The sequence below is a fragment of the Macaca fascicularis genome, chromosome 13, assembly GCF_037993035.2.
Source record: "Macaca fascicularis isolate 582-1 chromosome 13, T2T-MFA8v1.1".
NCBI classification, from domain to species: domain Eukaryota; kingdom Metazoa; phylum Chordata; class Mammalia; order Primates; family Cercopithecidae; genus Macaca; species Macaca fascicularis.
The window spans coordinates 62,820,070-62,835,314 of NC_088387.1; the positions used below are offsets into that span (position 1 = coordinate 62,820,070).

Below are 15,245 nucleotides of genomic sequence, written 5' to 3' on the forward strand. Positions count from 1 at the left end.
AGGTTGCACAGTTCATTCTTTGTTATTACCAAGTAGTATTCCATTGTATGAATATACAACAATTTGGTTATCACTCGCTAGTTTTTTGACATTTGGCTTGGTTCCAGTTTTTAACTGTGATGAATAAAGCTGCAATGAACATTTATGTACAAATCCTTGTGTGGATACATTTTCTCTTGGGTAAACACTGAAGTGTGGAATTGCTGGGTCATATGGTAAATGTATATTTCACTTTCTAAGGAACTGCCAAACTGTTTCCCAAAGTGATGATAAAATTTTACACTCCCATCAGATGTTCAAGAATTCCAGTTGCTCCACATCGCTGACAACATTTGGTCTTGTCAGATTTTTTATTTTTATTTTTAGCTTTTGTAGTGGACAAGTAATGTTGCCTCATTGTGGTTTTAATTGCATTTCTCTTATGATAATGATTATGAAGATTATGATGAGCCTCTTTTCATGTATTTATTGGCCATTCAAATATCTTCTTTCATGAAGTTTCTGCTCAAGTCTTTTGAAAGTTTTTGATTGCCTAAAAAAATTAATTGGATAGTTAATATTCTTACAGTAGGTTTATAAGAGTTTTTATACATTCTGAATAAAAATATTTGCAAGGACCAGGCGCCGTGGCTCACATCTGTAATCCTAGCACTTTGGGAGGCCAAGGTGGGCAGATCGCCTGAGGTCAGGTGTTCAAGACCAGCCTGGCCACCATTGTGAAAACCCGTCTCTACTAAAAATACAAAAATTAGCCAGGTGTGGTGGCACACGCTTGTAATCCCAGCTACTCGGGAGGCTGAGGCAGGATAATCACTTGAAATCAGGGGCAGAGGTTGCAGTGAGCCAGGATCATACCAACTGCCCTCCATCCAGCCTGGGTGACAGAGTGAGACTCCATCTCAGAAAAGAAAAAAAAAAGTTTGCAAATATTTTCTCTTACTTTGTGATTTACCACTTCATTTTCTTAAGAGATCTTCCAAAGAACAGAAGTTAGAAGTTTGTTTTTATTTTGATAAAATCTAATATTTTTAATGAATAAATGTGTCCTGTCTAAGAAGACTTTGCTTAACCCAAGATCATACAGATATTATCCTATGGTTCTTTCTAGAAGTTTTATAGTTGTAGCTTTAGTTTGAGGACTATAATTTATTTTGAATTAAATTTTATAGATGATGTAAAACAAAGCTAATGCTTCATATAGTTTTACATTTGGATGTCCAGTTGTTTCAGCACAATTCGTCGAAAAGATCATCCTTCCCCATTGAATTAATTTGACAACTTTGTAAAAGATCAATTGACCACAAATGTGCGATTTATTTATAGACTGTTCTGTTTATCTGATCTACATTTCTATCTTTAGGCCAGTATCTACTTCCTTAATTACTATGACTGTATAGTAAGGATTAAATTGTGAAATGAGATACTCTATAAGTGCTATGGACTGAACTTTGTCCTTCCAAAATCTATATGTTGAAGCTCTAACCCTCAATGTGACTATATTTGGAGTAAGGAAGTAACTAAGGTTAAGTGATCATAAGGGCAGGACCCGGATCCACTACGATTAGTGTCTTTTTAAGAGGAGACATCACAGAGCTTGCTCTCTCTCTCTCTTTCTGTCTCTCTCTATCTGTCCCCCCATGTAAGGACCCAGTGGAAAGGCAGCTCTCTACAAGCCAGAAAGAGAGCCCTCCCCAGTAACTAAATCAGCTGACAACTTGATCGTGTACTTCCCAGCTTTCAGAACTGTGAGAAATAGATTCCTGTTATTTAAGCCACACAGTTTGTGGTATTTTGTTTTGGTATTATAATAAAAATTCTGCAATATTATGCCTCTAGTTTACAATCACTTTGATTACCCTATGTCATTTGCATTGCTATGTAAATTTTATTAAAAAGTTACCAATTACTACCAAAAGGAAAGGTGGCATTATTTTGATGATGACTATGTTAAATCTATAAATCAGTTCAAGGATATTTAACATATAATTTCTATTGGCCATTCTGATGCATGAACATGATATATCTCTCTCCATTTGTTTAGGTATCCTTTCATTTATATCTGTAGTGCTTTGTAGTTTTCGGAATATAAATCTTCCATATATAAAAATTTATCCTTAATTATTTCCTGTTTTTGTCATTGTACTTTGCTTACATATAGAAACACAATAAATTTTGTATATTACTTTGTATTCTAGACTGTGTTAAATTCACTTCAAGTAGCTTTTTGGTAAATCTCTTAGAATTTTCTAGGTATACAATCAAGTAGTCTGTGAATAAAGACCATTCTCCCTATTCCTTTCAAATTGTATGTCTTTTGTGCTTTCTTGTGTGTGTATATGTGTGTGTGTGTGTTGCTTTGTTTTGTCTTGCACTGATTAAGACTCTCAATGTAATGTTGAATATAAGTGATGAGAAAGGAAATTCTTGCTTAGTCTCGATCTCAAGGATATAGTTTTTTCACCATTAAATAAAATATTATCTTAAGATTTCCTGATACATGCTCTTTATCAGATTGAAGAAATCCCTTCCATTCCCGGTCTTATGACTGTATCATGAGTGGATATTGAATTTTGTCAATTATTTTTTGCAACTATTATGATTCACACACACACACTATTTACCTCATTTATTGTGGCAATATGGTGATTTTGTATTGACTGGTGAATATTCAACTAACCTTGCACTTTTGGGATAAAGTTCATTGGGTCATCTTGTATCATACAGTTCATATAATTGCTGAATTAGACTTGATAGCATTTTGTTTAGGAGTTTTGAATCTACATTCTTGAGGAATAGTGATCTATAGTTTGTTTTGGGTTTGTTTGGTTGTTTGTTTTTTTGATAACGTCTTTGTTTTGGGAGTCATGATAATGATGGTTTCAGAGCTGTGTTAGAATACGTTCTCTCCTTCTCTAATATTTGAAAGGGTTCATATAAAATTGGTGTGATTTCTTTCTTAAATGATTGACAGAATTCGCCAGTGAAGCTATCTGGGTCTGGAATTCTTATTTTAGAAACATTTTTTAAATCACCAATTCAATTTTTTAAACACATATACTGCTATTTAAATTTTCTATTTATTCTAGTGTCAGTTTTTGGTGATTTCTGTCTTTCAAACAACTTCTGCATTTCATCTAAGTTGTCAACTTTATTGACTTAATGTTTCTTATCATATTGTCTTAATATGCATTTATGAATTTAAGGCCTATAGCAACATCACTTTTCTTTTGTGATGCTGAAATTTTTCCCTTCAGTCTGGCTGGTGCAAATGAATGTCTTCCAGCCCTGTGTGGATTTTGGGGATTGCTCAGCTTGCTGTAACCCAGTGGTTTTTCTTTGCCGAGCCTTTTATAGCTTCCCTCTTTGCAATATCCAATCAGAAACTCATGACGAACCCTAATAGATTTCTAGAGCTCTTTCTCTGTGTTTCTGCCCCCTCTGCACTGCTCTGTATCACAAGTTCTAGCCACCTCATCCTCTTACATTCCAAAATCTGTCTCCTCACCTCAGTGATAAGACTCTTCTCTGTGATTTCTCCTCCCCTTCTCATGGTTTGTTACATGCTTCCTGGCAGAAAGCCATGTGAGTTCGGGTCTTACCTCACTTCCTTCCTTTTCATCAGGGATCTCAGTTGTGTGTTGTCTGTTGTCCAACATATAAAAACAATTATTTCGTATAGTTTGTCCAGGTTACCTGTTGTTTGTTTGAAGTAAGCGTACGTCTAGCACCAACTAAACTGCAATGACCAGAAAAAAATAGTGACATATTACAGATGAAGGGCACTGAGACAGAGATTTAATTTTTGCACTGTCCGTAGCTAATAAGTATGACTAAACCTCCAACTAGGTTTTTTCTACTTTACCATGCTGCCTTTCAACTTACTCAACAGATATTTATTGGACACCTATATAGCATTTTGCTAGACTTGAGAGAAATGTGTTTTATAATCCATTCCCTGAAGCTTACTATCTAATTGGAGTAAAAAGATATTCACATGAAACCAGATAAGGCAGTGAATTATATAATCTGTGCTAGCAAAGTTTAAGGAGGATGGGAGACAATACATTTTGCATAGTTGTTTTAACAGGAGAAAATGATGGCATGTAACTGAAGTATAGACAAAACAGTGAGAGAAAATATAAGAACACCTAGAAAATATAATCCAATTCAATGGTTGACATTCATGAGAACTTTCTGATTCTAATACATCTTGATAGCAACCATAGTGGTTTCATTGGAGCCCTGCAAAGCCATTTTTGTCTTTTTATCTTCTTTGTGACCCCCTAAAGAAGTCTATTTAAGAATTATTTAATATCTCCATCATAAAACAGAGATCCTGAAAGCTCATTTATTTTAATCAGATTAAAGAATTTAGTAGTAAAAAACTAAGCAAATATTAGCTTCAGAGAACAACTTGAAATGTTTTAAAGCAACAGATCCCACAGAAAACAACTAAGGGCTCCTAAAAATGTCAATGTAATTCAATCAATTATGTAAGATTTGATTGATTTAAAGATGCATTTCATAATTTGAGATATTGGTATATGAAGAACCCAGCCCTATAAAAATAGCCACTTTGGGAGGCTGAGGTGGGCAGATCACGAGGTCAGGAGATCGAGACCATCCTGGCTAACACAGTGAAACCCCGTCTCTACTAAAAATACAAAAAAGTTAGCCAGATGTGGTGGTGGGCGCCTGTAGTCCCAGCTACTCAGAAGGCTGAGGCAGGAGAATGGCATGAACTCAGATGGCAGAGCTTGCAGTGAGCCAAGATTGTGCCACTGTACTCCAGCCTGGGCGACAGGGCAAGACTCCATCAAAAATAAATAAATAAATAAAATAAAATAAAATAAAATAAAATAAAATAAAATAAATAAAGGAAGCCATGTCCCAAAATGGAGCAAAACGTAAAAGTGGGGAGAGAAGAGTTGGCCTCTAAAATTCATTACTATTAAATGTCAAAATGTATAGCTCATTGCCAGAAACAAGAGATATGCCCAATACATAGCACAGTGCCATGAGTATGGGATTCTTAAAAAAATAGCACCCATCCCGTATATTGATAATTGCTGTGAAACACACAGAAAGAGACTTTCAGGCTATTTTCCAGGTCTGTTTTGTGTTTCCGGAATTTGCAGCTTTTCTAGGTGTTACATGTAGACTGTTTTTCTTTTGTTTTCCAGCTCTCTAGTTGTTTCTAGGTGATGGGAGTTATTTGATTCTAACTAAAAGTGAAAGTGGTTTGTTGACCTTCAGGCACACAGACACACAGAATTATTATTTGTTCTTGGAACATATCAGTCTATTATTATTTACATAAGACAAGAAAGAATTCCAAAGTGGAAGTAAAGAGAGGAAAACTAAAACGTACATAAAAATGGCTCCTGGAAGACCCATCTCAAGTGCAGAGACACACATAGGCTCAAAATAAAGGGATGGAGGAAGATCTACCGAGCAAAGGGAAAACAAAAAAATCAGGGATGCAATCCTAGTCTCTGATAAAACAGACTTTAAACCAAGAAAGATCAAAAAGAACAAAGAAGGTCACTACATACTGGTAAAGGGATCAATTCAACAAAAGGAGCTGACGATCCTAAATATATATGCACCCAATACAGGAGCACCAAGATTTATAAAGCAAGTCCTTGGAGACCCACAAAGAGATGTAGACTCCCACACAATAATAATGGGAGACTTTAACACCCCACTCTCAACATTAGACAGATCAATGAGACAGAAAGTTAAAAAGGATATCCAGGAATTGAACTCAACTCTGCACCAAGTGGATCTAATAGACATCTACAGAACTCTCCACCCCAAATCAACAGAATACACATTCTTCTCAGCACCACATCACACTTATTCCAAAATTGACCACATAGTTGGAAGTAGAGCACTCCTCAGCAAATGTAAAAGAACAGAAATTATAACAAACTGTCTTTCAGACCACAGTACAATCAAACTAGAACTCAGGATTAAGAAACTCAATCAAAACTGCTCCACTACGTGGAAACTGAACAACCTGCTCCTGAATGACTACTGGGTACATTACGAAATGAAGGCAGAAATAAAGATGTTCTTTGAAATCAATGAGAACAAAGATACAACATACCAGAATCTCTGGGACACATTTAAAGCAGTGCGTAGAGGGATATTTGTAGTACTGAATGCCCACAAGAGAAAGCAGGAAAGATCTAAAATTGACACCCTAACATCACAATTAATTAAAAGAACTAGAGAAGCAAGAGCAAACACATTCAAAAGCTAGCAGAAGGCAAGAAATAACTGAGATCAGAGCAGAACTGAAGGAGATGGAGACACAAAAAATCAATGAATCCAGGAGCTGGGTTTTTGAAAAGATCAACAAAACGATAGACCGCTAGCAAGACTAATAAAGAAGAAAAGAGAGAAGAATCAAATAGATGCAATAAAAAATGATAAAGGGGATATCACCACTGATCCTACAGAAATACAAACTACCATCAGGGAATACTACAAACACCTCTACGCAAATAAACTAGAAAACTAGAGGAAATGGATAAATTCCTGGACACATACACCCTCCCAAGACTAGACCAGGAAGAAGTTGAATCCCTGAATAGACCAATAACAGGCTCTGAAATTGAGGCAATAATTAATAGCCTACCAACCAAAAAAAGTCCAGGACCAGACGGATTCACAGACGAATTCTACCAGAGGTACAAAGAGGAGCTGGTACCATTCCTTCTGAAACTCATTTTATGAGGCCAACATCATCCTGATACCAAAGCCTGGCAGAGACACACACAAAAAGAGAATTTTAGACCAATATTCCTGATAAACACCAGTGCAAAAATTCTCAATAAAATACTGGCAAACTGAATCCAGGAGCACATCAAAAAGCTTATCCATCACAATCAAGTGGGCTTCATCCCTGAGATGCAAGGCTGGTTCAACATATGCAAATCAATAAATGCAATCCATAGTATAAACAGAACCAATGACAAAAACCACATGATTATCTCAATAGATGCAGAAAAGGCCTTTGACAAAATTCAACAGCACTTCATGCTAAAAACTCTCAATAAACTAGGTATTGATGGGACGTATCTCAAAATAATAAGAGCTATTTATGACAAACCCACAGCCAATATCATACTGAATGGGCAAAAACTGGAAGCATTCCTTTCGAAAACTGGCACAAGGCAGGGATGCCCTCTCTCACCACTCCTATTCAACACAGTGTTGGAAGTTCTGGCCAGGGCAATCAGGCAAGAGAAAGAAAAAAGGGTAATCAATTAGGAAAAGAGGAAGTCAAATTGTCCCTGTTTGCAAATGACATGATTGTATATTTAGAAAACCCCACCGTCTCAGCCCAAAATCTCCTTAAGCTGATAAACAACTTCAGCAAAGTGTCAGGATACAAAATCAATTTGCAAACATCACAAGCATTCCTATACACCAATAACAGATAAACAGAGAGCCAAATCATGAGTGAACTCTCATTCAAAATTGCTTCAAAGAGAATAAATACCTAGGAATACAACTTACAAGGGATGTGAAGGATCTCTTCAAGGAGAACTGCAAATCACTGCTCAAAGAAATAAAAGAGGACACAAACAAATGGAAGAACATTCCATGCTCATGGATAGGAAGAATCAATATTATGAAAATGGTCATAGTGCCCAAGGTAATTTATAGATTCAATGCCATCCCCATCAAGCTACCAGTGACTTTCTTCACAGAATTGGAAAAAACTACTTTAAAGTTCATATGGAACCAAAAAAGGGCCCACATTGCCAAGACAATCCTAAGCCAAAAGAACAAAGCTGGAGGCATCACACTACCTGACTTCAAAGTATACTACAAGGCTACACTAACCAAAACAGCATGGTACTGGTACCAAAACAGAGATATAGATCAATGGAACAGAATAGAGCCCTCAGAAATAATACCACACATCTACAACCATCTGATCTTTGACAAACCTGACAAAAACAAGAAATGGGGGAAGGATTCCCTATTTAATAAATGGTGCTGGGAAAACTGGCTGGCCATATGTAGAAAGCTGAAACTGGATCCCTTCCTTACACCTTATACAAAAATCAATTCAAGGTGGATTAAAGCCTTAAATGTTAGACCTAAACCATAAAAATCCTAGAAGAAAACCTAGGCAATACCATTCAGAACATAGGCATGGGCAACAACTTCATGATTAAAACACCAAAAGCAATGTCAACAAAAGTGAAAATTGACAAATAGGATCTAATTAAGCTAAACAGCTTCTGCACAGTAAAAGAAACTACCATCAGAGTGAACAGGCAACTTACAGAATGGGAGAAAATTTTTACAATCTACCCATCTGACAAAGGGCTAATATCCAGAATCTACAAAAAACTTAAACAAATTTACAAGAAAAAATCAAACAACCCCATCAAAAAGTGGGCAAAGGATATGAACAGACACCTCTCAAAAGAAGACATTTATGCAGCCAACAGACACATGAAAAAATGCTTATCACTGACCATCAGAGAAATGCAAATCAAAACCACAATGAGATATCATCTCACACCAGTTAGAATGGCAATCATCAAAAAGTCAGGAAACAACAGGTGCTGGAGAGGATGTGGAGAAATAGGAATGCTTTATTTTTTATTTTATTTTATTTTATTTTTGAGACAGAATCTTGCTCTGTCACCCAGGCTGGAGTGCAGTGGCACGATCTCAGCTCACTGCAAGCTCCACGTCCCAGGTTCACGCCATTCTCCAGTCTCAGCCTCCTGAGTAGCTGGGACTACAGGCGCCTGCCACCATGCCCGGCTATTTTTTTTGTATTTTTAGTAGAGACAGGGTTTCGCCGTGTTAGCCAGGATGGTCTCAATCTCCTGACCTCGTGATCTGCCCACCTCGGCCTTCCAAAGTGCTGGGAATAATCCCACAGATTATAGACGTGAGCCACTGCACCCAGCCGAAATAGGAACGCTTTTACACTGTTGGTGGGACTGTAAACTAGTTCAACCATCGTGGAAGACAGTGTAGTGATTCCTCAAGGATCTAGAACTAGAAATACCATTTGACCCAGTCATCCCATTAGTGGGCATATACCCAAAGGATTATAAATAATGCTGCTATAAAGACATGTACACACGTATGTTTATTTCGGCACTATTCCCAATAGCAAAGACTTGGAACCAACTCAAATGTCCATCAATGAAAGACTGGATTAAGAAAGTGTGGCACATACACACCATGGAATACTATGCAGCAATAAAAAAGGATGATTTCATGTCCTTTGTAGGGACGTGGATGAAGCCGGAAACCATCATTCTGAGCAAACTATCGCAAGGACAGAAAACCAAACACCGCATGTTCTTACTCATAAGTGGAAATTGAACAGTGAGAACACTTGGACACATGGTGGGGAACACCACACACTGGGGCCATCATGGAGAGAGGGAAGGTGAGAAGGATAGCATTAGGAGATATACCTAATGTAAATGATGAGTTAACGGGTTCAGCACACCAACATGGCTGCACAGTCTGCACATGTCCCCTAGAACTTAAAGTATAATAATAAAAAATAAACAAATAAATAAAATTTAAAATTTTAAAAAATGGCTCCTGGAGCAGAAGTGATGAGCATGCATTTGCCTCTAAACCTAAATGTTTGATAAATTATCTTTCACTGAATTTTAATTTCTAAATTAAATGTAAAGAAAAATATTGTTGAGGATCATTTCCATACTGACCTGTGTGATACATGTGATGGCTTATCACTATCACTTTTTCCTGAAAGCGCTAATTAAGGATCGTGATAGGTAGAGAAAAAAAATCACTATAGTCCTTGTAGTCTAAAGTGGACAAATGACATACACAGAAATCATACACATCTTTTCCAATGGTGGTGACTAGAGTAGACTGAAAATGGATTTTGGATATGTATTGTTCAAGATTCTCCTGCTTGCAACTTTATATATGTATTGGTCAAGATTCTCCTGCTTGCAGCCATAAGGATGCCCTTTACAGTGAGGAAAGTTTGACTAAGGTCTTTCCTTTTGGCTTAAGTAGCTGGGAATGTTTTGAAGCCAGTACACGGTATTGGGAGCTCAAGGACCATTGCTACCATCAGTCCACACTTCCACTCTTCTCTCATTTCTGTTTGTCAGCACTAGGAAACTTGAACAGCCTAAAGTAGGGTTCCTCAAATCAGTACTATTGAAATGTGAGGTTAGATAATTATTTGTTGTTGGGGCAACTGTCTCGTGCACTTTAGGATGCTTAGCATCTTCCCTGGCCTCTATCCCCTAGATAACAGTAGCACCTTGCTCTCAAGTTTTGAAAAACACAGGTGTCTCCAGAGGTTGCTACATGTCCCCTCAGGGAAAAAGTCGCCCCCAGTTGAGAACCACTGGCCTAGAGAATAATAACACAGTTTGCATAAATTCAAATTATATCACTTTCTATCAATGTAACATTGAGCAAGTGACCTTACCTCTTTGTGCCTGAATTTCCTCATCTCTCTAATAATAATTATAACATTATATACAAGATAAGGGTATTGTGAGGTTCAAGTGAGAAAATACAAACAAAACTCTTAGAATAGTAATTTCACACAGTTAGCCTTCAATTAATGTTAGCTCTTAATACAAAAGTAAGGTTCTCTTCAGATGGTAACGAAATAGCTTCTGGTAGAACCAGATTCAACTGAAGTAGCTTAATAACTCTAGAGGAATCAGCAGCTTTTTTTTTCTCCCAGTGTATCAGCTAGTCCAGCTTGAGTCATATGACTCTGTCTTGGACAAAACACAGTGGCCTTTACTGTACACAGTGGTGTACTTTAAATGGCTAGGCTTGGGTCATACTCCAATCCTATCACTAAATGGAAGAGACTACTCAAAGAAGAGAGTTAGAAAAGTATGATGGCAAACAAAATACACAGTTACCATAGTTCACTGCAGGGTATAAAATATTGTGCAAGTAGATTGCCTACTGTGTTAGTCCATTTTGCATTGACTAGGTAAGAAATGAGCATAATATGTATATATACACATAATATATATATTATGTATATACATAAGACTAGGTAATTTATACAGAGACTAGGTAATTTATACAGAAAATGAATGCTAACTGTGTGCAAGTACTGTTCTAAGATTTTTGTTTGTATTTTCTGTATATACATATTTTCTGTAGATGTAATTTATACAGAAAAGAGGTTTATTTTGGCTCATGTTTCTGCAGGCTGTATAAGAAGCATGGTACCAACCTCTGCTTCTGGTGAGGCCTCAGGAAGCTTACAATCAGAGCAGAAGACAAAAGGGGAGTCAGCATATCACATGGAAAGACAGAGAGCAAGAGAGAGAAGTGGGAGATCCCCAACTCTATTTAACAACGAAATCTCTTGTGAACTCATTACGACAGGAAGAGCACCGAGCCATTCATAAAGATCCACCCCCGTGACCCAAATACCTCCCACTACGCTCTACCTTCAACACTGGGGATCTCATTTCAACATGAGATCTGGAGGAGACAAATATTCAAACTGTGTCACTTACCATGGCAATTGACTCATGGGTCATGGAAACCCAACCCCATTCAGGTCTGGGTGAATCTTCTACAGCACAGATCGGTAAATTATCAGACCAGACAATGTCAAGGTATGGCAGGTAAGTGTCCATTTGAATATGTGTCAGGTGCAGACTTGCTATCCCAAAACCACAGGCAGTGCAGACTGGTTGGAACAGAAGGAAAGATATGGTGCTTCTTTACCAGTTTTGCAATGGGAAAGACAAAGCTTCAAACTAATGATCCAAAGGTTCTGTTCATTGAGTTATTCCCAGATGATAGATGCTTTACATGTGTTATCTCAAATAACACAACATCTCTACATGGAAATTGAAGTTGTTCCCATTTTTAAAATGAAGAGACTAAATCTTCTCTAGTAAGGGTAAGTAAATTCAGAGAAGGTTCACAGTCAGTACAAGATGGAGCCAGAATTCAAACCCAAGCCTGCCTGATTCCACAGCCCATACTCTTTATCCACACCACGCTATCTTAGGGTCTGACTGAGAATTCAGTAAAGTTAAGTTGCCAGACATCTTTTGGGGTACATACTAAAGAAGATGGGACATTAATTAGGTCTTTTCTGTTTGGCAAATGAGCCCAACAAGTACTGCTGTGTGAACTCCCCAAATTTCACATATTGGAGAGTGGAGGACCAGGTATAGAAGAGACCTCCCTGCCAGAATTTTACTTCTCTTGCCTTATAGGTGTCTTTACTATTTGCATGTTCAAATCCTGCCCATTGTTTAACGCCTAGCTCAAATGTTGCCTCTATTCAGGGGTAGACTGAGACAAATGGACACCATAACCAGCTAATAATTTAGTGCTTTTTCAAATACCAAATTTTAAGTAATGAAATTTGTTTGTCTTTTTCTGCACATTTGTAAGATGGATTGAATGTGACACAACATTTCAACTTCATTGGAATTGCATCTTACGTTGCAGCACCTTTCCTCTGCTGTTTGTATTAATAAACAGCTAGCACTAGCTATTCATACTGGTAAAGTGTTTGTCCAGGTAAATTGTATAACCACCTATTGTTCTATTATGGAATTTCAGCTTCCAATGACTATGATGTCCAAAAGCTGCTCTTGGAATTGGAGGCAAACCTGGGTTATACCTCCCAATTTGCAAAAATCTTCTAGTAAAGTTGGAATAACAATGTTACTTTCCATACCATAGTGATGCTTTACTTTGTAGTAGTTGGGCCAATTTACAGTGTGAAAGTCTGCAAGGAGTTTCCTGCAGTGCCAACTGGTACTATCTGATTTAGAGCATGCTTTGTAGATTGGTCTGCCCATGACTATCCAGTGCCACCCTTTATCTAGTTCTGCCTCACCCCACCAATTGCCAAAGGCAGAGATGATCTCTTCTTTCTCTGTTTCTTGGTTACCCAGTATGCTGTGCTTCAGTTTATCTTTTCCTGTTATCAACAGCCACTAGCTCCTCACACTTTAGCATCTGTCACTGTAACTTGATTGCCAGCCTCATACCTTGGCCTTTTATTTCTATTTTTCATGGTACATAGATAACTGTGAATATTTGTCAGTTTCATTTTTTATCATAATTAATTTGGACATTTTATGTATAAAAAAACAGAATTTAAGTTTATTCCTGTTGAGTATTTTGCAATATGCAATTTTTTTTTAACAGAACAACTAAAAAGAAACTGAGAATGCCCATTTCAGCACAAAGCTGAAGTTTAGCCACAGGCATGAACTGGTATGGGGGGATATTTGCAGTGGTTCTGTTTTTGTTCACGTTATTTTTTGAGAAAATAAAATCCCCATATTTATTAACATCAGATTAAGCTACTTCGACTGCTCATGTCCCCTGACCAATTTGCCAGGGCCTGCTTTGCTGTTGGCTGTGTGCAAGTCCAGGCTATGGGCTGGGTCACTGTACTGTCTTTTTCTTTGGCCTGCTCTTCCCGCTGGCATGCAATGGGAAGCTAGCTCAGATTCCCAAAGTCTAGCTAAGAGTGGAGTGGTGGTGGCCATCATAAATCGAATAACAGCTAATTCTCTGTACCATTCCATCTTCATTATGCAAACAGTTCCAATCTTAACTGCAGGCCCCCAGCCCACTCTGAATGTAGATCACCCATGTCATATGATTTTCCTAAAAAGAGAAATTACACAGAGATGGCAGGTGAGGATATGCAGAAATACCTCTTGCCTTTGGTGGGCGTGGGTGATGTCTGTTGCTTGCGTAACTCGTGACATCTCTTGGCTTTATCAGGACTGTGTAACTCCCCCTGGAAACCTACCTTTACCTTAAATCTGATTCTCCTTCCATCCCCCATAGATAGATGACCCATCTCCAGGCTCTGTTGAAGGCTACCTATCTATTGGCACAGGTGGTGTTAGCACAATCCAACTGAATCTCAACTCAACTGCCTTTGAAATCCCTTCCAAAGAGGATAAAGGAACTTTTGGATCTCTGCGATGACATGCAGAATATAAGAGTGAGTAGAGTGGATAGATGCCTTACAATAAGTATCAGTGAAGGAGCTTTCCTTGTAATGACCATTCACTTCCATTTGTGAAAGATGAATTGAAGGACTTCTCTCTGCCTAACCCGGCCAGGCAACCAAATTTACTTTCATAAAGTTGCAACAAAGGTTGGTAAAGTAGGGTTAGGAAGGAAGGATGTAGGTGGAAGAGAAAAGCAGCCAAGAGGCAGTCTATTCTAGAGTCCCAACTGGGAATCTGGGCAATATTTCCTCTTACTTAACAATAATCCCTATACTACTGTACACATCTGCCTTCTCCAAACTGCAGTCCAAACAAGAGCCATCTTGACCCTTTACATCTAACAGCTTTCTTTTCCCCCACATTTCAATCTCCCTGTTTCCACCATTATCCAGAGGTAGAAAGATTTGGCTCCCTGACCCCAGTCTCAATCCTTCCTCTTCTGTCTGCATTCCCTTAGTTTAAACTAGTGTGGTAGAATCTTCTTAATCTGGCTTCAATCTCATGTCTTGCTAGAAAGTCAAGAAATCTCTACTTCCTGCCTTGGGGCACTACACCACAGGGCACAGTCTGAGGGGAAAAAAAAGGAAAAGGCTGTAAGGGCAAAACATTTTCAAGGTGGAAATTAAAATATATGAGGATATCTGCAAAAATATTTCCTCTATTACAGACTAATTTCAGATCACTTAGCTGGCGGCATGCTTTGGTCCAAACTGGCTCAGGAACTGGTTACAATGGAGCCTCTCCATAGAATGCATCAGTTCTCTCCTGGGATAGGGCTAGAGGCGGCCATAAGTGGCCAAGGCACAGTATGATTTTAAAAACACCAGTATTTCCGGACATTATTTGGAAGAGGCTCAGGATTAATCATTTCATATAATTATTTCTTTTCATTCATATTATAACCCTGTGAAGTGAGTTCAGTTGTTAATTCCAATTGTAAAGATAGGTTAAGAAACTTGCTCAGGGTTCCAGGGCCGTAAAATGAGAGAGCATAACTCTAATACCTGTTCACTCAGCCACTCAATTTCACTTCCTTTCAGGAATGCAGGAAGATCTCATGGTAAGGGTGGGAAAGAACAAAAAACTCACATACACTGAGTATCTATGTGCCAAGTCCTATTTAAACAGTCATTTCATGTAAGTCTCAAAATCCAGGGAGGTAAGTGTTTCTATTAACCCCTTTTACAGATAAGGAAAGTAAAGACCAGTGAAATTAAGAAACTTATT

The 15,245-nt window shown here is 37.9% G+C and overlaps 1 long non-coding RNA gene across 1 annotated transcript; it reads right to left on the reverse strand.

The window, feature by feature from the left end:
• Window positions 1–346: 346 nt before the first annotated feature.
• On the reverse strand, window positions 347–11,710 carry LOC135966964 (uncharacterized). Its single transcript, XR_010580674.2, has 3 exons — window positions 11,535–11,710; window positions 3,600–3,736; window positions 347–532 (listed from the first exon to the last, which is right to left on the reverse strand). It is a non-coding gene; the product is annotated as an uncharacterized lncRNA (long non-coding RNA).
• Between the last annotated feature and the right edge of the window lie 3,535 nt (window positions 11,711–15,245).